This window comes from Equus quagga, chromosome 8, assembly GCF_021613505.1.
Source record: "Equus quagga isolate Etosha38 chromosome 8, UCLA_HA_Equagga_1.0, whole genome shotgun sequence".
NCBI classification, from domain to species: domain Eukaryota; kingdom Metazoa; phylum Chordata; class Mammalia; order Perissodactyla; family Equidae; genus Equus; species Equus quagga.
Genome location: NC_060274.1, coordinates 33,995,904 through 34,017,447, shown reverse-complemented (window position 1 = coordinate 34,017,447; position 21,544 = coordinate 33,995,904). Strand labels below are relative to the sequence as shown.

The 21,544-nt window shown below is 40.4% G+C and overlaps 1 protein-coding gene across 16 annotated transcripts in view; it reads left to right on the top strand.

Annotated features, from left to right (window-relative positions):
• Nucleotides 1-21,544, top strand: part of NRCAM (neuronal cell adhesion molecule) — a 253,025-nt gene that overhangs the window by 113,445 nt on the left and 118,036 nt on the right. For 15 of the 16 annotated variants that reach the window (XM_046670446.1, XM_046670455.1, XM_046670451.1 and 12 more), the window contains one exon: nucleotides 7,807-7,881. The gene's annotated coding sequence lies outside the window, so the exon portion shown is untranslated. Of the gene's footprint in view, nucleotides 1-6,766; nucleotides 6,872-7,806; nucleotides 7,882-21,544 lie in introns of those variants that run through there. The other variant, XM_046670441.1, reaches the window with a different exon arrangement.

Below are 21,544 nucleotides of genomic sequence, written 5' to 3'. Positions count from 1 at the left end.
CGACTGTAAGCTTCATGAGGGCAAGGAAGGGTCTGATTGGCTGATGTTTTCATTGTTGGGTTTTCACCCTTGTATTTCCGGTGCCCAGCGTAGAGCTTGGCAAGTAATGGACATTGAATAAATATTTGCTGAGTGTATGAGGAGATGAGTAGGTATATGCTCTGTGAGCAGCATTTGTCTGTTCTGTTCATTACTGTATCTTCAGTGCCTAGCACAGTGCTTGGGCCATAGTAGTTGCTCATTAAATACTTGTCAAATAAATTCTTATTTTCCTGACTTTTCAGGGACACAAAGTATTGATGGGAGAGTATAGGGTATAAGTTGACTTTTTTTCCTGCAAATATCCTATTATATTTACTAACTTACAGAGTTAGAAGGAAGTCTATAGCTGTGTTTTTTTTTTATTGTGGTAAAATGTATATAACATAAAATTTACCGTTTTAACCATTTTTAAGTGTACAGTTCGATGGTATTAAGTACATTCACGTTGTTACGTGACCATTACCATCCTCCATCTCTAGAACTTTTTCGTTATTCCAGACTGAAACTACCCATTAAATAATAACTTCCCATATAGCCATGTGGTTTTATAAAACTTTTTTTTTGTTTGCCTTAGAATTTCCAGCCCTTTACCTGGAAGTTTCATATGTAAAATACGTAAAGGTGAACTGCTTTTGATTCTTGAGTAGGGTTGTGTCTCCCCTTCCTCCGTTTCAGTCTATATCTTGGTTGATGGTAACATTATCTGGAGGCTGTGTTCTAGAATAAAGATGCCCAGGGGAGATTGGGGTACCTCGGGCCACACTGGGGAACATCTGCTCACTCATGGATGAGATTTCGTCTTCCCCAGTTCAAACCCAGAGGTCATCTTTGTTCATTCCTTCTCCGCATCACCACCTCCTCTATACACACACACACACACACACACACACACACACACACACACACACACGGATATACGTTCACAGTCACCCTCCTAAGACTGTGAGCTGCTTTAGGATGGGGATCATGTCTTACTTGTCTAGATTCCCAGAGCTCTGTAATGTTTGTTGACAGAATGTGTTTTCCACCCTGTGGTTGAGAAACTTCTCAGTTTTATTTTCTTCTAGGAAGGACATTTGATAACCTCACCAAGTGGTATATTTCACTGTTTAACCATCATTATCCTAGTGACCTTTTTCACCATGTTGCCCATGATGTGGCCCATGACCTGCTTCATGCATCAGAACCTGCTGGGGCTGCCTAGTAGAGAAGTGGATTTCCAAGACCCACCTATACCTACTGAATCAGATTCTCTCAGAAACAGTATTTTCAATCTTCCCCATGTTCCAGATGCAGTGTTATTTTATACACCATCACATAAATTTTCTATATTTGTTTAGTTTACATTTAGTGAAGTTGAGAAATAGTTGCTCACTATCTGCCATATAAAATTTTTAGGACCTTCATATATTTATCGACAGTTTAACTTGCCTCCTTTAAACTTTTTATTCCCTACGCAAAGTAAACGCTGTTATTCTAATTGTCTCTAATAGGACTTATTTAATATCCTTTAATCACTTTTGCTCTGCTGCTCTGACTACACTAATATTTTTAAATTAAACCTGTTCCTCTTAGATTATAGACACAGAAAAAGGCCCAGTGAGGGATAGATTTAATTTAAGGTTTCTATTATGTTCATGACATGCTGACTCTTAGACAGAGCGGAGCTAGCTGTTGTAACAAACCCCTAAATTGTAGAAACTTGACTGAATTAGAGTTCCTTTCCGACTCATATAACAGTCCAGTCCTGGTAATATAGCCCATTTGCGTGGAAGGAAGGATCTCTGCTTGTCACTCTGCAGGGATCTATGTGGACAGAGGCCATGTCATGTGACTTCCAAAGCTACGCTGGGCATCCACATCCAGCCAGCAGAGGAGAGGCAAGAGGGGTAGGAAAGACACACTTGCTTCTTAAACATCTGGGCAAAGAAATGATACAGATTAGCTCCCTGACATCTCCTGGTCTCACCCAGATACCAGGGGAGCTGGAAGTGTAGACCTGGACAGGAGCCTGTTCCCCACAGCCACTCTGACAGAAGGGAGCATGGCCCTTGATAGCTAGCCGTTACTGCACACTGGATTTCTAAGTTTCTTTTTATGACAACTCCTCCAATAAAACCATGAAATGTGCTATGTACTCTGTATCATGAAATGTTACAATAGTGTTTGTGACAGCGTGATGGCCAGTGTACTGACAGACAGTAAGATGGCGTATATCCAACCTGCCATAGGTCAGTGTAATTTGCTCACTAGTGGATGTTTGCAAGGTGGCAAATGATGATGTCACTTGAAACAGTCAAAAGCTTCTGGCGGTGTTCAGTCTTCAATCTGTTTTATTTGGTTTATCAAGGGATTTGTGATTTCATTTCTCTGGAAGGTAAGGCATGACGCGCCCTTGTTCACCTCCAAGTTCCCCATCAGAATGGCTCTCTGCCTTGCTCCCACTCTGACATTTAAGAGGTCATGGAGTTGGTCCCAAGTCTCAACAAGTTTATTAGTCTTGCAAGGGTAGGCTGAACTTGTTGCTAAACTTGGGGCTAGAAGTCAAGACCGTGTGTCCCTGGAAACCCCAGCCAGCCAGGTTGTGATAGAGGTGGACCCCTCTGGACGCCGTCTGGTTGAGGTACTATTTGGAGAACCTGCTTTATTTCAGACCATACTCTCTGCTTTTTGAACTGCTTTTGGTTTCATAGGCTGCTGAAAGGAGGAGAACTGGGTTTCAAGATGGTTTTGGTGTGTTGCCATTTCAAGCTGAATTAGGCTGCTGGATGACAGGCATACCCCAGAGAAACCAAAGATAAACGCCAATTTTAATAGAGTTGTTTGTTTATCCTTTTCTCTCCACTTAATAAGTATGAATGGACCCCAATTTCAGTCCAAGGGTCATGTCAAAGGCAGGAAGTTAGGAAAAAAGGAGTTTGGGGGTTAGTCCATGATTTTGATACTACTGAAGTTTTGCTAGAACCAGAGATTAAAAATGTCTGTAAATTAATCTTATTTGATAGTGATAAAAGCACAAGACAGTTTTGCATGCTACATAAAAACATAATAGTGCATGTAGGTGTATAAACCTATTGTTACATGGAAGGTTTTCAAAACTGATGTTCTAAAAAAGTATTTCTCAGTCATATTTAGTTTTTAAGAGTGTTAACGGGAAATAATTGTCACAGTTGAAAACAGAATTGGCTTGAAGGGTCAAATGCTTGATGTTTTAATGTAATCTACCTTTAACTATATCATCAATGAGGCCAGTTTTGAGAAATTGACCTCACCGGAACCAGAGAGTAAGCATTTTTAGTGTCCTCACAGTTGCGCCAGAGAGTATAAACTAAATGAAATTTTGAGCGTTTTTGCTTGTTGATACTTTTTGCTTAATACCATTTGCAGTAACAGATTTTCAGTTGTAGTAAATGTTATGGATTCTCATTTTAAAACAAAAAACCCCAAAAAAGTAAAATCCTGCAAGAAATTCATGCCAGTCAATAGTTCAATTTACTGTGGAGCAATTGGGACATGCATTATTTTCTTTTTCCTTTGGTAGCTAAGGCAAGTCTTCACTGTCTTGAGTTATTGAATTTTTTTATGTTATACTTACGCACCATTGAATTACTTTTATTGTAATTGGTGTATTGTGTGTCCTGTGGCCTTTGGGCTTCTTACACTTTTCACCTAGATGTTATTCATCTTTTCTGAAGGCTGTTTTAGTTTACACCAGATCTTATCTTGACCTTTTGACTTAGGACTAGTTTTATTTAATAGGATAAGTTGATTGCATTTGGGTAAAAAAAAAAAAATTAAATTGTTACTTTGTTATTGGAAAAATAATCCTTAGCAATGATATATTACCCTATTTTGTTGACCTAAATGTGTTTCAGAGTGATGAAAGCCCATTGACACAGTTGTCAAAGCAAGAGTAATGAATGTAACAAAAATCCATTCACTAGAAATGTTTGGCATAATTGCTGACATGGTGATACAATTAATACATAGTCTTTTGGTGGTCTTTGCCAAGGCCTAAGGGTTTAAATCCTCAGAGGGAGGTTAAAAATGAGGCAGTGCCTGATCAATAATACACGTAAGCAGGGATGAAAGAGTGTTTCCACACGATGCCTATGGGAAACGTGCCAATGCAAAATTACATATGTACTCTTTTAAGAGCATTTTGCCTTGAATTGAATTATACTAAAAATATTCAAACTTGTCAAGAGAACCACATTCCTTTGACTCCTCTTTAAAATTTATGTTCAAAAACATCTTCTTCCACACCATACCCAGTAGTATTTTCCTACCTGCCTTCTTTGTGAACCGTTATTAATAAAAAAGTATACTTGGCAGAGGGGAATAGATATGATAAGTGTGGAGGTGTCCCTGAGAGCTGGAGACCGTCGTCCACGGGGAGGTGGCGGTGGTACCAGCTCAGGGCTGCAGGGACTTCCCACTGACAGCTGCTGAGTTCTCCTCATTTGCATCCTTCCTGCAGGTTTTGATCCTGTGGGCCACCCTTTTCCCTTCCTGACCCTCATCTCTTGGCTTCCTCCGTGCCACCCTCTCAGTCTGGCCACTCTTTCTGACAGCTTCTTCTTCTGCTGCCTTCCCCTTAAATCTCAGGAGCCACTGCCACTCCACGTTTATCCTGTTCTCTCTCACAAGCCATGGGTGAAGTGGAAAAAGCACAAGTTTCAGATTTAGGCAGAAGCAGTATTGTATTCTAGATGTTTCCTTGCTAGCTGTGTGACTAGGGTCATTTATTTAACCTCTCATTGCTTCAGTTTCTGCCTCTGTGTCAAAGAGATAATGATAGTAATAGAATTTGGTGCATCAACTGCAATAGGTACACAGGGTCTGGGACATAGTGGCAGCCCACTAAATGTTAGTTCTCTTATCTCTTCCAGGTAAAAATTACAGTAAAATTAATTTTATTGATGTGTATCTTTAATGGAGTCACTTCCCAATATTTAGGTGTACCTCCAGTCATCCGTGCTGTAGATTTTCAGCAATAGCTCCCCAGCAATGTGGTGCAGGTGCTTCAAACACGATGAAGGATGCCAGATAGTTGGGGCGAAGATTCCCCTAAAGAGCTTGGGTCAGCAAGCTAAAGCACTCGCTGAGTGTCTGTTGATTTTACCATACGCAGAAGTGTGTTTTAGAAGAGGCTTTGAGAAGAAGGAACAGGCTATCCTTTTGAGTTGCCTATCTGCCTTCCCATGATTATTTGAAGATGAAGGATTGTGGTATGTTTTGGCCAGGGGACCCAAGAATGCTGACATTCTGCTCTGCCCATGAGGTCCCCAAAGGAGATACTTGTAGTGGGGACATAGAGAAAGGAAGACAAAGCAAAAATGTATTATTCGCTGAGACTTTGGTCTCGAGTCCCAGTGCAGAGCTCTATTACACTAGACTGGAAGAGGTGACAGGCTCTTTTCCCCTGAGGGAGGTTGGCCAGAATGACCTGAAAACAAAGTGTTCCACTAGGCAGGGTCTGATTCCCTAAGCCCAAACCAATGTCAGATGTCAACACTGCAATGTGAAGAGAAAGACTGATGCAGGGCCCACAGCCAGTAACAGACGAAAAGGATTCAGAGGGAGGGTGTCCCTAGTGTCAAGGACAGCACTGGGCTGCCCACCTGCCTCAGGACGTGTGCAGGGCCAGAAGCAGAGCGGAGCTGCCCTGGGGGAGAGAGATGGTGGAAAGACGGAGAGTTGGCTAGATGCAGCGGCAAGAAACAAGACCACATCCACGTGCTGGCCTAATCAAGTTTCACCTATAGAGGTGTACCCACATATTAGGACAACCAAAACTCATAAAATTATTCCATTAATAAAATAAAAGATGTGCAGTAATATCAACTATCACAGCCAAATCCGTGTTCTTACCCCCAAACCAGTGTTCCATCTGTGAATCCTGATTGATCTTGGCGAGGAGTCAAATGTGGGCTTAGGGAAGAGTCAGGGGTTACCCCTACAAGCCAAGAATCTTGTACACTGGTTATTGAAACACCCTCTAAATAGTCCCCCTTTCCAATCTCTGCCTTCTCTCAGTCAGTCACCTACTACTGACAAGGGTTCTTTCCTCTTGCCTATAACCTTCAATAGGTCCATGTTGTTCTCAAGTTCAAGTCCAGACTCATAAACTGGTTGTTGCTCAAGGCCCTTTGCACTCTGGTTCCAAATGACCTCTGTGGCCTCCCCTCTTTGCCATACTCCCTGACCCCATCATCACTGTGCTTGTAGCTTCATTGCTCAACTAAAGGGGACACACCACCCACTTTGTCATTGCCATCCCTTTGCTCCTGCTCTTCCCTCTTCTTAGAATGCCCTTCCTACCCACCTTTAGGGTCCAACTCAAGTGTTATCTCCTGGGGAAAGCCTTCCTGGATGCCCCCTTGCAGAATCAATTGTGTTTTCTTCTGTGGTCTCATAATACTCTAGAAAGACTGCATTTTATGGTGGTTGGTGGTAGTTCTGTTCTTCCCATCAGGGTGTGGACTGAGATCCCTTATGGTAGGAAACGGGTCTTATTTATGTTTTATTCTTTTTTCCTTATTTATATTTATCCAATATACTGACAGATGCATATTAAACGTTCAATATGTTTGTTGAATTTAATTGTTATTGTAGACATAGTTCAAATTCTTATAGACTCTTTCCTACACACTTCTAGAGAGTTTTTTAAAGGTGGGAACTGAGTGACAAGGACAGAAAACCTTGATTCCTCTAAAATTGGCTTTAATTCCAAGGAAGAATCACTAACCTCTACAACATTAACATTTTGTCCTGATAAAATATCATTGCATCAGAGCCAACGAAAACCTATTGAGTGGTTTTACATGTAAGTAAGATAAAGCTTTTTACAATTTAGTACAGAAAATATTTCATAATACGGGCATAAACTAAAACATCTGAGATGATTGTGCATCTTTATATTTTGTTAATGGAATCATTTTGCAATTGATAGTTGTCTTAATATTTGAGTGCAGCCAGGAGCTCCTGAATTGATGCTTGTTTCTCTTCTCTGAAAGGTTTTTCAGAGGTTGATAGTATGACTTCTGTTTCCTAAAGTCCAAAGTCCAAAACGCCACAAATCCTCCCTTAGAAAACTGGGGGTGTCACTGAATTGGTTGTCTGAAAAAATGAAACGTGATAGGCTCAGCTGTGATTGTTCTCTTCCCCGTCCGTGCTGTCCCTTTCTGGCTAATTCTCAGCTGGAATATTTGCAAAGGAAACATTCAGGCTGAGGAGAGGAGAGCTGGAGATGATCAAGCCCTGGGGCCATCCATAGCTGAGCCTTTGTCATGGCCCAGGTGGGTCCGCTCGCGCTTGGCTCCTCCCATCAGCTCTTTGAGACCCTCATTGAAAACTTGGAGCCTTTCAAACATAGTCAAAAGAATTCCTACTCCACTAAATAAAAATTTAAGTAATAATAATAAGCCCACAGCAAGGAAGTATTTTAGCCACACTGTACACATGCGTTACGAAAAACCCTGTATTTCCCTAAACTGAAATGAAAGAACAGATGGGACTCCTTCACTGCGATTCTTTAAGAGGAAGGCCACCAGAGTTTTAGTCTCCTCTCTGTTGTCACTTCTGATTGAAACCAGCAGAGATGTGTTTTGGCAAATGTATTCAGAATTTGTCTTTCCTTGGAGGCCTCCCCCTGTAATTGTGTTTCCCTTCAGGGAGTCAGTTGGAGTCAATGTATTGATAACCTACTGTGATTGACGATAAATGTCTTGTTAACGTTTCCCCCCACTCTTCAACCCACAGAGCAATGCTAAGAAGACTTTTGGCTTAAAGAATCAAAAGGAAGAACAGCTTCTTCAGATAATACCTTCTTCAAAGGTCAGAGTTTGTCTTCTTAAAAGTTTTAAATTAGTTAGTAGCTAAAGAAGAGATTGTACCATAAAATGATGTGATTATGTAATATTATTGCCTTATTTACTATTTTTCAATCCAGAGAGTATGATAAAAGACAGGGACTAGGAATGTAGATGCAAAAACATTAATCGTACTGCTTGTCAAAGAGGATGGATCAAATACACAGGGAAGAAAACCAGCCCTTCACGCCCTTTCATAGTAATAAGATTTTTGTTTAACTAACTCATGAATCATAAAGTTCAGAAAATAGACAGAAGAATAAAAGAACTGCTAGTAAACAGTATGTTTCTGAAGGAATTACAGATTTACAAGAACGGAGTTTCCTTTTTGATTCAATCATATATCAAAAATCTTCCAAGAACTTACTATCGTTACATGATTTTTCTTGTCTCACAGTGAAATCCAAATAATACAAAAGTCTGTTTGGAAAGTGTAAATATCCCTTTGATATGTGCTTTCTGCTTTGAACATACCCCCCCACACACATTCCCCACCCCCGTGCCCACCTCCTTCCCGTTCGTGTCATTCAGAATTATCAGCTGTAGCATGGACTCTGCCAGACCTGTGTTGCCTTCTTAAAGGTCAACTATTATAGCATTGAACTTGATGAAAAATATCTTACTTGGAGATCTGGAACACAGTTCAGAGAACTGTATCTCCACCAATAATGGCTTTCTTAAGGAATTTATGAGAGCATGATTGTTAGACGTTTAGTCCTCTGCTTCATTGGTTTCATTTAGCAAATAAAGAAACTCTCATAGACTTTAATTAAGAAAAGAAGATTGTAGGCAAGATCTTGAGGTAGTGAAATCCAAGCATGTTGTCCCTTGTCCTCGAGAATTCTTAAATAGATTAGTTCAGATGTAGTTTTGTGCTTAAGAGGAAATGATTCATGCCTCAGTTCAATCTGCTTCCATTGTGTTATATTGAAACTGATTTCATATGACTGACTAATTCTTACAGTGTTTCGAAGTACCAGCAGAAATCCCCAAATCGGTAACCCGGAAACGAAGAACGTTGCTTTGTAAATCAAATAGCACACGTTTTGTTCTGCTTGAAGAGTTCTTGCAAAGTGAAAATTAGTAAAGACTAGCAAAAATTGCTGAGTTGGGTAATCATGACCAAGACCAAAAGAGCCTTCATTTTGTATAAATGCTCTTTTAATGGGAAGCTCCCTTAGTTAATGTAAAATGACTTATTGTATAAAGTTTTGATTATACCTATACACATGCTCTCCAACGAGTGTCCATACTTTATAAAATAAGGAACACCTGCTGAGTAAAGCAGTGCAAGGGTAAGATGCATCCATTCTGACATGGACACGGAAGCCTATACATACCAAATCTCAGTTGTTAGGAATTAGTAGTAATGGTTTAAGTAAAGTGGCCTACCAATAAAACACTAGTATCTGCCATAAGTTATGACAAGTTCTTCTGTAGATAATGTCCCGTGTGATACTGAGGAGAGGGAGTAAGACAGCAAGTCCAGGAGCTGATTTGTAAATGGTGGTTTCTAGAGAAAGGGGAAAACACAGGGAGACAAGACCAGCGAAAGGACCCCAGGTCAGGTGGCAGCAGTGGGGCTCAGTACTGGATGCTTTCCTCCTTTTGAGGGTGCCCCCGGGTGGTTCCTAAGGGAGTTTTCCTGGCTAGTTGCATCCTTTTCTCTTTCATTCATTGTGTGAGAGTTATTTGACTTAAAATCTCTATCTTCTAGAGGAACAGGTGAAAAGGTTCGATTCTACCTTTCACCCTACATTCTTCTCATTGATCTTTTTGACTAGTCTCTTGTTAAGTGACTAAAGTGAACTTTTAGTTTTCAGTCACTCTTAGAGCCACTAAAATATCTCATTTTATCCTTGGGAATGATTCAATCTTGTTGAAACTCAGAACTGAGTGTCTTCGTTTCTTTCCCGTTTCACAAAGCCTCCCTGAAACTTCCTGAAATTCTAAAGCACACTTGTATTTAGAATGTCCCCAGGCTATTCAAGAATTCAGCCTCTGACATTAGAATAAGTTTTGCTGTAGCTACTCAGAGTTTTGAGTAGTTTTTCCCACGTTCACTGGTGCACTGTGGTATCCAAAAGACATGAGCAGCCAGAACTGTGGTTTGCAACCCCCCACTCCCACCCCCACATCCTCCTCTCTGGAAAGTGCTACCTCCACCATGTCCGGTGGCATATAAAAACATTCATCGTTAGCACTAATGTGTCCGTTCTCTGCAGAGAATATCTGCCTGCTACCTGGCTTGAATGCCTTAAGCTAAAATGCAAGACAGCCAGTGGCAGATTTTCAGTAAGTCCCCAGAGTGAGAAGGGCGGACACCCCAAAATCCCTCTATATAACCGGTTTTCAGCTCTGGCTACATTTGTGTTAGGTTGGTCTTAGCTGGAACCACAATGAGCCTGAGAGAGATCATGCCCATGCTACACCTTAAGGCGTGTTCCCATTTGGGAAGCTATATGAAAAGGAAAATCTGATGGTTATGGGAGTTATTTAGTGATAGTTTTTGGTCGATGATTTGAAAGTTCTCCTTTCCCTTGGACTCATAGTACTAACTTTTAAAAATGATGCATACATCTTAGGAGAATGGTAATTATATTCTGAGTAGATAGTCGTAAAACTGACAACAGTAAAAAGTCTTTATCTTAGAATTAAGTTGATTTGTAAATGTGAATCAATATTTTATTACAAAGCCCTAATAGGACTACTGTTTTTAATACTATTTAGCAGTAAAGAGATCTATCAAAATCTTGTCCTACAAGATCACTTTAAAGCTGAGAAGTTTCATCTCGTGTTACTTGACATCAGACAAATCTAGGGGACATATGTCATCCATAAAAGGAATACTCGCCTCATGAAACTAGAGATCAAAGACTCATAAATAGAAACAGGTACCCTGGGAAGCCTAGAACTTACAAAAACCAAGACAAGGATCTAAACTAGGCAAAGGGTATTCATCTCTTAATTGTTTTATACCAGTTAAAATTGATTGGGTATTTAATCAGATAGAAAACCAGAACGATCTGTTCTTAAGCTTATTAACTTACTCCCTCTCCACTCTGACATATGATGGGGACAAGCTCCAGATTTCAACTCAGCAACGTCTCTTGAAACATTAGCACACTTGGGCAGTCCCTCCACTGTGATCATGGCAAACGTCTTCATGGAATGACTGCTCGCCACCGAAGTCCAGCATTCCTGGAAGCCAAATGAGAGAGATGAATATTCTGTTCTTCCATCTCGGTGTACTGCTCAGCTGTCCATTGCCATGTGGACTCTAAGTAGCCCTCTGTGACCTAGGGTCAGATGGAAGCATATTAAATCCCATGTACAGGGTTTCTGAGGGAGGTTGAATTATAATACACTTCCTGATATTCATCTCTGAGTTATGATGGCACCCGTGATTGAGATGCCTTTATTGATTAAGTCCTTTCTGCCCTTTGCATCCTGTCCTCATAATTCTTAGGGGACATAACCATTTTTCTTTGGAAACCCGCCCTATCCCCTCCCAGTACTGGGCTGCTCAGTTTGGTAGCTGTCTCTGAAGGCTCAGAAAGAGCAGTGGAAAGGTATCTGAAGAATGACATCCGCATTCTCTCTTGGGAGGTAGTGGGAGGTGGGTGATTGTGCCAGGGTGAGAGAGTGATGAGAAAGGTGGCATTATGTCTTCGTGGCAGCAGCAATTAGTGCTAGTAGTCCGTAGAAGGCATCCTGCAACTTGCACGTGTCCCTCCCCTTTCCTCCCACTGTGGTCTAGTGGGAAGGAATCTCTGCTTTGGAATTGGAAGGAGAAAATTGCCTGAGTCACTGCAGTACAGGAAATGTGGATCAAGTTAGCATTTACACACCCAAGGGCTGATGCAGTGACCTTTGCAGATAGCTCTTTCTAGATACTTACTGGATCAGGTTTGTTTGCCCTGCTGCAGTCTTGGCTTGTAGCTTTTAAGTGTTTTCTAGGGTCACCAGAATTAGAGCTGCTGATGAGATAAGACTAGATTGGTGGGCCATGGACTTTAATTTGGGAGTTCACTGAAACGACTAGAACTGTGCCACCCAAGAGGGGAGCCACTGCCCTGTGACCCTTGTTCCCAGCAAGTACAACCTCTACTGAAATAACTGTGCCCCTGAGAGGAAGCTTATTCAAAATGATCATTATAAATGGCATCCTTTATTCATTCAGAATTATGATCTTTATGTTCAGCATTCTCATGACCAAAATCAATATTCATTGAACCTTGTGCCCCATAACCTACTGAGTGAGATACTCTTGAGTGTTGATAATGCTGGAAAGCCTTAAATGTGCCGGTCCACATAACTCTGTATACACAAAGATAGACACATGGGTCTCGGCTCTATGGGTTCTTTATCAGATGCCCTCCTTCCAGCATCTGGACATTTCACCCCTGGCTGCTTTTGGAGGGAGTCAAATCCTGACAGGAGGGTTATCTAGGGAACTACCCAGGAGGAAAATGAAGCCCAGTGTGGAGCAGGAGGCCAGGCCCAGGGCCCCTGCTGGTAATGCAGTATGTTGCTGTCACATCTGACTGCATACACAAATGCTTGCACTTCTTTTTCTTTTTGCTTTTCTTTGTTTTGTTTTATTTTGCCTTTCACAACAGCGTTCGTTTTGTAAGGCAAAGAAAAAATCCCTTGGGAGGGTTCAAGTTTTCATATCTGCAGAAGGCATTTCTACAGCTTTTGTCAAACTTAGCTGGCCTGGAAAGCGTCTTTGTTTCTGATTGACTGTGGCAGAAAGCAAGTCCATAAACTAGTGCGAATACAGGAGGGAATCATTTCTATTGAAAGAGTCGAGTCGGATATGGTGCATGGGGCCAGTGCTGAAAAGGGTTTTGTTTCCTGCAGCATGGTGGAAATTCGTATTCATATTGCTGCCTCGCATTCGTTAGCGAGCATGGTTAGACAATGGGGCATGCCAGCCGATGTGGCAGTGTTGATTAATGCATTCTTGGAGGTGTTGATTGATGTGTTCCTGCCGTGCCTCCTTCAGCCTCGCCTGCACCTGAGGTGTGCCGGAAGAGCCTCCTCACCGGCTGCTGTGCGGCTCACACGGGCCCATTTGCACATGGATCTTCTGGGTGCATATTTCACACCAGTGGCCTTATAAGTAAAACCAGAGATCTAGCAGATTTTTTACAGAAGTGTTCTCCGCTCATAAAAGTGTTCTACGCTATAGTCTAGCAGGACTCCGTAAACTATGGAGTTCATAGAAGGAATGTTCTTTTGGCTAAATGTAAATGTCGGTGCCATCTGTCTGTCCTGTGGATAGCCTGTCCTGACTTTCATTTTTGTTCTTCTCAAAGTTTCTGTAAAGAGAAAAAACTAAAAATACTTACAGAGTGCAGTTTTTACTTGAATAATACAGGAAGAGCTATGCAAATGGCCTGTCCATTAGTGGCCTGGTGAACTTGGCGTCTCCTCTGGAAACCCACTCTTCCCAGAGGCAGGGATTCCCATCAGCCCAGCCCGGGTAATTCCATTTCCAGTCCGCTGCATTCAGGGTTGTGACTTTTCTTGCTGTATTACGAATTCCCATTAAACCACCTATTTTTTTTTTTTTTCATTGCTTGTTTCTAAAAAGGCCCATCTTGATGAGGTTCTGCCTGGCTAGTGGTTTGAAAAAGATCAAAGTTTGATTTTTTATTTGTTTAGCATCTTCTACTTGTTATTTGAGACATAGGAATTCTACTGCTACTTTTAAAACGTTCCAACCCTAGAATTCTCAACAAGATGACAAAAATGATGAGAAAGCCACGTTCTAAAATGGTGAGAGAACATCGAGCACAGAGGAAATGATTCCGTGGTGCTGGATGATGGTGTTGCCCGCTGTGTCTTGAGGCCCTAACTATAGCATTTTAACAGAAGAAACCATCAGTGCTATTCAGAGAAACCACTTTTAACATTGGGAAAAGCAAAGAAAACAAATTCATCCTGAACAAGAGGGAACTGTTATATATTCGAGAATTACTGTATGAAAAGAAGGGATGAAGTCACCAATATTTATCCCATTTAATTATTGGCATGAAATCAATGGTGAAGGATGGCATTCTGATATTTTGAAGGCTAAGGCTTGAGTGAAAATTCTTCATTCCATTTAGACTTAGCAGTGACAAGGCCATTCAATAGAATACAAGACTTCTGTTATTTGAATAATGCTATCTAAACCCTAAATTTACCATTACTTTAAAATGCTCGGTTATGTCTGTCTCACAAGGAATATTTGTGGAAAATTAAAAAGTAAAATATTGAATTACTTCCTTGGCATTTGTATACATAAGCTTCTCTTTTGGAGCTCGAGGTACACAGAATAGTATTTAAATCATTATGTATTTGATGCAGAAGACGTATTTGGAAAACTAATCTTGGTTGATTTTTAGAGAACCTTTAATTACGTGACATGTTTACAAGAGAAATGCCCCAAAATAACTGTCTACGAGGGAGTTCACATTTGTGATTAGACGTGCGTTTTCTCGGTTTGCTTGAATTCTGCAGGAGTTGAAGGGGTAAACAAAGAGAAGCAGCGAACATGATTAATCCGTTTTTCTGCAAAGCTTTTGCTACAGTACCGAATAAAAGCCTCGCTGACAGAAGCTGTTAGCCTGGTGAAGGGAAGGCCAGAAGAACAGGTTGTGAAAGGAGAAAATGGAAGGCAGAGAACAAGCCACATGGAGAAGGAGCGCAGGGGAGATGCTTTCTGCAAGTTACCGTTTATTTCTTTGTCAGCAAGCACAGAGAATGCATAGTTAATGGAGTTTCCTAAGTGGCTTTGTTCCCTGGGGCCAAAAAAAAAAATGAGAAAGAATTTGACAAATATAACTAGACAAAACTACCATATTTAAATTATTCAAATGACCTGGAAAATATATCCATCTAAGTTCCAGGTGTCCTGTAAAATTTCTTCGTTACGTAACATTTCTCTCTTATAGAGAAAACTACAGATATTCTTTAATACCAAAAAAGTCTTCAAATTGATTCGTTGTGCAAAATAACAAATTATTTGGCTGGTATATGTTTTTGAAGGTCCTTAAAAAGCTTTCTTGCCGTAGGGAGTATGGAAAAATAAATACATCTTAGATGGCCTCTCGTACCATCCTGAGTACTTAGTTAATGCTCTGTAAATATTTGTTGAATTGAAATGAATACTTGTTATGTACCAAAATCAGAAGTCATTTCTAGGGAAAACTTCCTGCTAATTTTCTCTCTGGTTCTTCCCAGGTGTCGCTGATGGTTGTTGATTGCCCAGAGCAGCTTTATGGTAGATTTATAGACATTTTCATGTTCCTGAAAACACACTCTTGAACGCTAGGATGTTTCTTCTGTAGAGCAACCCCCAAGTCCAGTGAGGAGGTAGATTTTAAATATCTACATTAGAATGGACTTTCTGATTCTGTCCAAATTATTTTTATCACTGAACTGTATCAGCTTGATCCAGTAAGTGATTCAATGGACACAGAAAGGGCATGGAAGGATCTTTGTTGTAAAGTGTAAACAATTGAAAGACGTGCTTTTATAAAACAGATTGTCCTTAGCTGAGCGTCAGACACAGCTCTTCACAAGTAGAGTTCAGTAACCACTGAGTGACTTGTGGGACCATTGCCCGTCCTCAAACCTAGAACCTCACCACTTTATTGACTATAGATCAAAGTTTATTCTGGAGTTATTTGGGTTTCATTAATATAAATCAAATGCTAATTTATGGGACCTACGTAAGTGCCTGTATGGTGATCATCGTCATTGATAAACGTTATTGATTGCTTCTTGTGTATAGGGAACTGTGAGAGTTTCTAATGGTGCAGTCTGCATGGCTCTTACCCTTCAGTGGCTCACACTCTTTAGTTATAGACATTAAATCGACCGTTCACGTCTACATGTATGTACTAGGTATACACATAAAAAGAGAGCATAGAGCAGCATTATTGACTGTTAAATGTGTTAAATAGGCTAAAAGCGCTCTGAGAGTTCAAAGGAGTGGTGACCACTAAATGGATACTGGGAGAATGACAAGGGTTATGACTCGTTTGGACTTGAACTGATCATTGAAGGAAGAATCCTTCTAAAACTAGTTCAGGAAAATGAAATTAAAAAGAGTAGACATTACAGTGGGGGAAATGGCAAAGTCTTGAGGAGGGAGGGAGATAACCATGGTATTGGCATGGCAAGAGGCAAAAATAAGTAAACCAATTTAAGGCAGAAAGTAGACCTGAGAAGCGGTCGAGGGTGGTTTTGGAGAGGTGTTTGTTCCTTCCTTCCTTTTTTCATGAATGAATAAACATTTATTTATTCACTTATGAAGAAATGAGCTACCGTGTTTCTTTCAGACATCCTCAAAGAGTAGCAAGCAAGCTGCACGTGAAATGTATTCAGCACAATCATCGCAATATAATGTAATTAGTCCAAAAAAGGTAAAAATAATATATATGAATATATGTATGTGTATATGTAACAGTATAATGGTGATATAAAGGCAAATTTGACAACTCTTACAATCCTTGAGAAAGAACATCAAAGATGAGCAGGCATCTTCCAGGTAGACATGGAGAAGGATGTTTCAGCTGTGGGAGAGTGGAGGCAACCAGATCCTACTTGAAGCCTGGCAGTCGATACACTTTGAGTGCATTGATATGACTGAGGGTGGAGAAGTTGGAGGTGCTGAGAAGGCAGGTTGGGGAGTGTTGTCTGGGCAGAAGTTTGGGATAGGTTGTGGGATCCCACTCCAGGGTTTTGAGTAAGGGATCTGAGTTTACAACAAATACCTGGCAACTCTATGTAGAATAGAAGGGTGAAAATGGAAGCTGGGAACCGTAGGAAGCAAGAGATAAGATAAGGAGCAAGAGAGCCGGCCCAGGGGCCTAGCAGAGCGGCTACAGAGAAGGAGACAGCTTACAGTATGTTTGAGTGGACCTGTATGCCAATTGGGAATGAACAATGCGGGAAAGCAAAGCCTGACCTCTGGCTTTAGAGACTGGGTGGATGGTGATGCTGCTGACTGGAATAGAAAATGCAGGACTGCTTTTGAGAGGAAGATAAAGGGTTCTGTCATGACTATGTTGAGTCTGAAATATGTCTGATTGTGAATATACTGTACTGAGTTTGAGTTATATTCAGTTATGAGCCCATTAAATTCTGAGTGAGAAGTGATGTGTGCCCACTGTTGTTTTGAGAAGTTAATTTGGCATCGGTATTTTAGGGAAATTCAGTGGAAGCACATTGAAGATGAGGAAAGTGGAAACTTTCGCTGTGGTAGATGCATAATTCCTCAGATCCCATAACTAGGAGAGTAGCTGTGGACAGAGGCAAAAGAGATGCCGGGGGTCAAGCAAGCTGCAGCTGGAGAACAGCGCCCCTTGCCTTTCACTGTTTTGTTTAAATTTAGCTGAGCTTTGTCCCATTATTCCATGAATATACTCTTAGTTGAGATATCTCTGCTTTAGTTGAGTTCCATTTCTGGAACGCAGAGAACTGGGTTGGCTGCATGATAACTGGTCCTCCCAGGTTGTCCTCAGAGTTAGTACACTTTATTTGAAGAAGAGGGGTGGTTTCCCAGGGAGCACAGGCAAGTCGAATCAGTGCCATCAGTTATCTCCAAGAGACGAACTGGCCATAGAATCCAAAAGGTCAAAAACTCTTATTAACCGAAGGACCTGGAATGTACACACTTCAGACTGAAATGACTTTCTCAAAGAGTGATCTGAACAAAGACACTTTTGCCGGGGGCAAAAATAAAGCAAAACAGTACATAACATTCCCAAGGGTCACTGGAAACATTTTTTGAAGCAATAACGGGACAATAGGTCCTTATTACTCAGCAGACAAATGTGAGTCCAATGTAAGGGGAAAGAACTGCATTGTTTCTCTTTCTGTTTCTCTTATGTTCAGGGTTGGTTTTTTGTTCTATGGTCACTCTTTGGAAAGGGTGATAGTGAGACACATGCCAAATGATTGAGGTGGTATTTCCATGAAACATTTCCATTTTAATAATTCTTTCAGATTTCTAGATGAAAGACTGCGTAACCGTAGGGCGTGTACAAAGATGAATCACAAGTCTCAGAAATATTGTCCTAAAGTGATGCCTTGGCTGCAGAGGGAATTCGTGTGTACTTATGGACAAATTCTGGCATAATTAATGCCCCAAATCATAATTTTAAATGCCCAAATCATAATTTATATTCATAAATTTTTCATTTTGAGCTCCTAGGTATTTCTTAATCAAAACTCGTACCGCTGTCCATTCATCTTCTCTTCAATCAATCAAATGGAAAAGAACTGTAGTTTTTTAAAAAGAGAAAAATTATTTCCTTTCCCTTCTACTTCTCATGTACGTAGGATAGGGAGAACAAAATCCCCCAGTCCGCCTTGGCCCTCCCTTCATTTATCCCAGAACTCTTGATGAGGCAGAAAGCCGGCATGTGGTTCGTGCGATGAAGGCACCCTGCTTGTTTCTTTCGGCAGCTCCGCCAGCCAAGTCTTGTTGCTAATGACGTCCCAGGTGCCTGGTCCCAATTCTTCATTAGCTCCTGTTGTCCTAGAAGTTATATTGGTGATCCATGTGGGCCGTGGAACAGATTTTCTGGAAAACTATCTAATACTTATTTTAATTTCTATACATTTTGTCTGTGGAAAAAACCCTTCTGGTTTGTTTGCCACATTTGACTTGCATTGTTTTGAATCTGGCTGGCTTATAACACACTTTGGCATCTGTAATGAAATGGCATTTATCATCTGTCTGTAATTTGCTTCCGGATAAAAGGAATGGGAAATGTTTGTTAAGATATACAATAGCACTATTTTTAAATTGTTCAAATTATATAGAATTCTTTGCAAATGATGGTAGAGAGTTCATTACAATTTACATTCATTTTCTTATCAAAATTATCCTTCCTCTTCTTGGTATTATGTAGCTGTGCCTTGTATGTTTCTTCACTATAATTAAATATTTTAGCTCTATTTATGCAATACAGAGAATATTGTGCTGTTTCCTTTTTTATTTTTATAAGGCATTATTTTTAATGAGAATTTATGAGTCATTGAAATTTAGTTCTATAAAAATATACATTCAATATAAGTAAAATTTGTTTCCTGAGTAAAGTGGAAAGTAAAACTATTTTTCAAAGATTTTCTGTTTCTGAGTTGATAGTATTATATTTTGATCAAATGTATTTGAATTTAAAAACATTCTTTTCATGATTGAGTTTCTGTTGATTCATAAACATTTTAGTGCCACAAAATCAGTACCACAGTTTCTTACCATATTTATCTTACCACAGTTTATCCTATAATAAATTAGAAAAGAAGATAAAGAAATTCTAGGTTGTAAAGCCAGATCTGATATCAACTTTGCCTGGTTCCTTTATTATTAACTTGTATTTCCTCTTGATCTTTGTGCCTCACGCAGGGTAGACATTTCCCATTCTTCTTCGGAACGCCTCATTTGACCTGTTCCTGTTGCCCCTAGTTTAGCACAACATGGAGACAAATCATTTTCTCAAAGGTTCTTGACTTACGCGGGGATGCATTTGTCTGATGCTTCTCTGTCTTCTTGGCATATGTACATATATGACATGATGGCCTTTTTAGAAAATAGATGTTTATTGTAAAAATAGCATCTGGGATCCTCTCAGCGTCTGTATTCCATAAAGACAAATTAGTGTAATCTCATTTAATATATTTTAATGTCTTACCAATGGTGATGGCCCTCCTTCAATATTTAATAAGGTCAAATTAACACAGTGTTATAGTAACAATTGAGAATATTCAAATATGCCCCAAGCAGTAATTTTTTATATCAGATTTTCTTTTCTTTCTTTCTTTTTTTAGCCTATGCCTATAAAAAATATCAACAGAAGTTTGGGGAAGGATTAAGTTTGTGTGTAGACAGTAATACCTTAATATTGAGCCAGATTGAATATTCCCAGTGATACCTATTTTGAAAACCAGTACCTTCTACTGTATTAAGAGTTACCTTTTATGAGGCTTTCTATGTGCTACACATGTTCTAAGCACTTTTCATGTTTTATCTCATGTTATCTCCTCAGCAGCCTGTTATTACCTTCATTTGATAGATGAAGAAACTGAGGTACAGGGTTAAATACATTGCCCGTGGACACACAGCTAGTAAATGGAGGAGCAGGAATTCAAACCAAGAGACTCTAATTCCAGAGCATGTGTGCTTCGCCACCACACCTCTGCCTGGGCAAGAGATGTGCCCCCTGGAATACTTAATGAGTTGATAAGGGAAGCCCGTGGCCTCGGGAGTTCTGGTCAATGTGCTGTGAGGACATGACAAATAAGGTCTCATATGGAAGTGTAATCTATTACCCTGCTACCCATTCGTATCAAATAATAAATCTGAAGGCTGTCAAGCTTGTTACACTGCACTGTGGTTCTAAACATCCGTTCCATGTTCAGGCACACTGTGTACAATAAGTGTGTGCTACAGAAAGAGAAAAAAATTCTAGGCCAAATAATGGAATACAGTTAGGGTTGCTCGCCTGCTACAAGGTGGCACAGTATTATAGTCGTATCGGGCATTCTTCTTATCTTTTGTGTGGCTGATTCTATCTGGAGAAGAAAGTTCTTGAAATTTTAGTGTCAGTGTGGTTTGCTCAGAGGTATGACATTTGTCCACCTTAGTGGAAATAGTCATAAATCAAATCTTGCTTTTTGTACCTTGTCGCCCTGCCATCCCACCTCTCCCCTCCTGGAGCTCTTCCACAGGAAGCCGAGCCATGTTGTAGTCACACAGGGCTTCAAGGGCGGCGAGCTGTCGCTGCTTCTCAGAAGATGCCTGATAACTGCTTTCCATGTGACTTCCTCATCTTTTTCCCTGTCCCCTTCCCATCCTGACCCAGTGTTTATGGTTTAATAGAAGAATCTGGAAAATAAATGGTCTTGAAGCTCTAAAGGAATGAGAAATTAAATCCTATCATTAGATTCAAGTAGCAGAATTCCACGCACAGGGTTTCTCTTTTTTGGCTGGAGGAGCCTGTGACACAAATGCCTTAAATCGCCACACGGTAAAGCTGTCTACTCATCACTCTCCCACCGGCTTAGATTATAGTCATTTCAGTGATGCCTTTTAGACAGTGATCATGATAAATATCTACTTTTTTCTTTAAATATGATCTTTAGTAGTAAAATATGGCTTTACAACATGCATTTTATTTAAATTTGCATTTAGTTTTATTATTTATCTCCTTATTATCAGGGGTTTCATTCTAGACTTTACTTACTTTTTTCTGTCTCCTAATTAAGTTTGTGCAGAACCAAAGCCGTTAGCCTGACCTCACTCTTATTCCTCTCCCTCCACCCTGCTCTCGGTACATTGGCCCCTTGATGTCCCTTGAACAAGCCAGGCACGCTCCCACCTCGGGGTCTTTGCTCTGTGGTGCCCTCCGTCTGGAACACTCTTCCTGCATATGTCCCCAAAGCTTGCTGCCTCTTCTTCAGGTCTTTGTTCAAATATCACTTTCTGGTGAGCCGTTTCCTGATCCTGGGGTGAGCAAGTGTACCTGTGCCTCTGCACACACACACACACACACACGAACATGCACACACGCATGCACCTTGGAACCCCTATCTCCCTCTCTAGTTTTATTTTTTTCTCCATG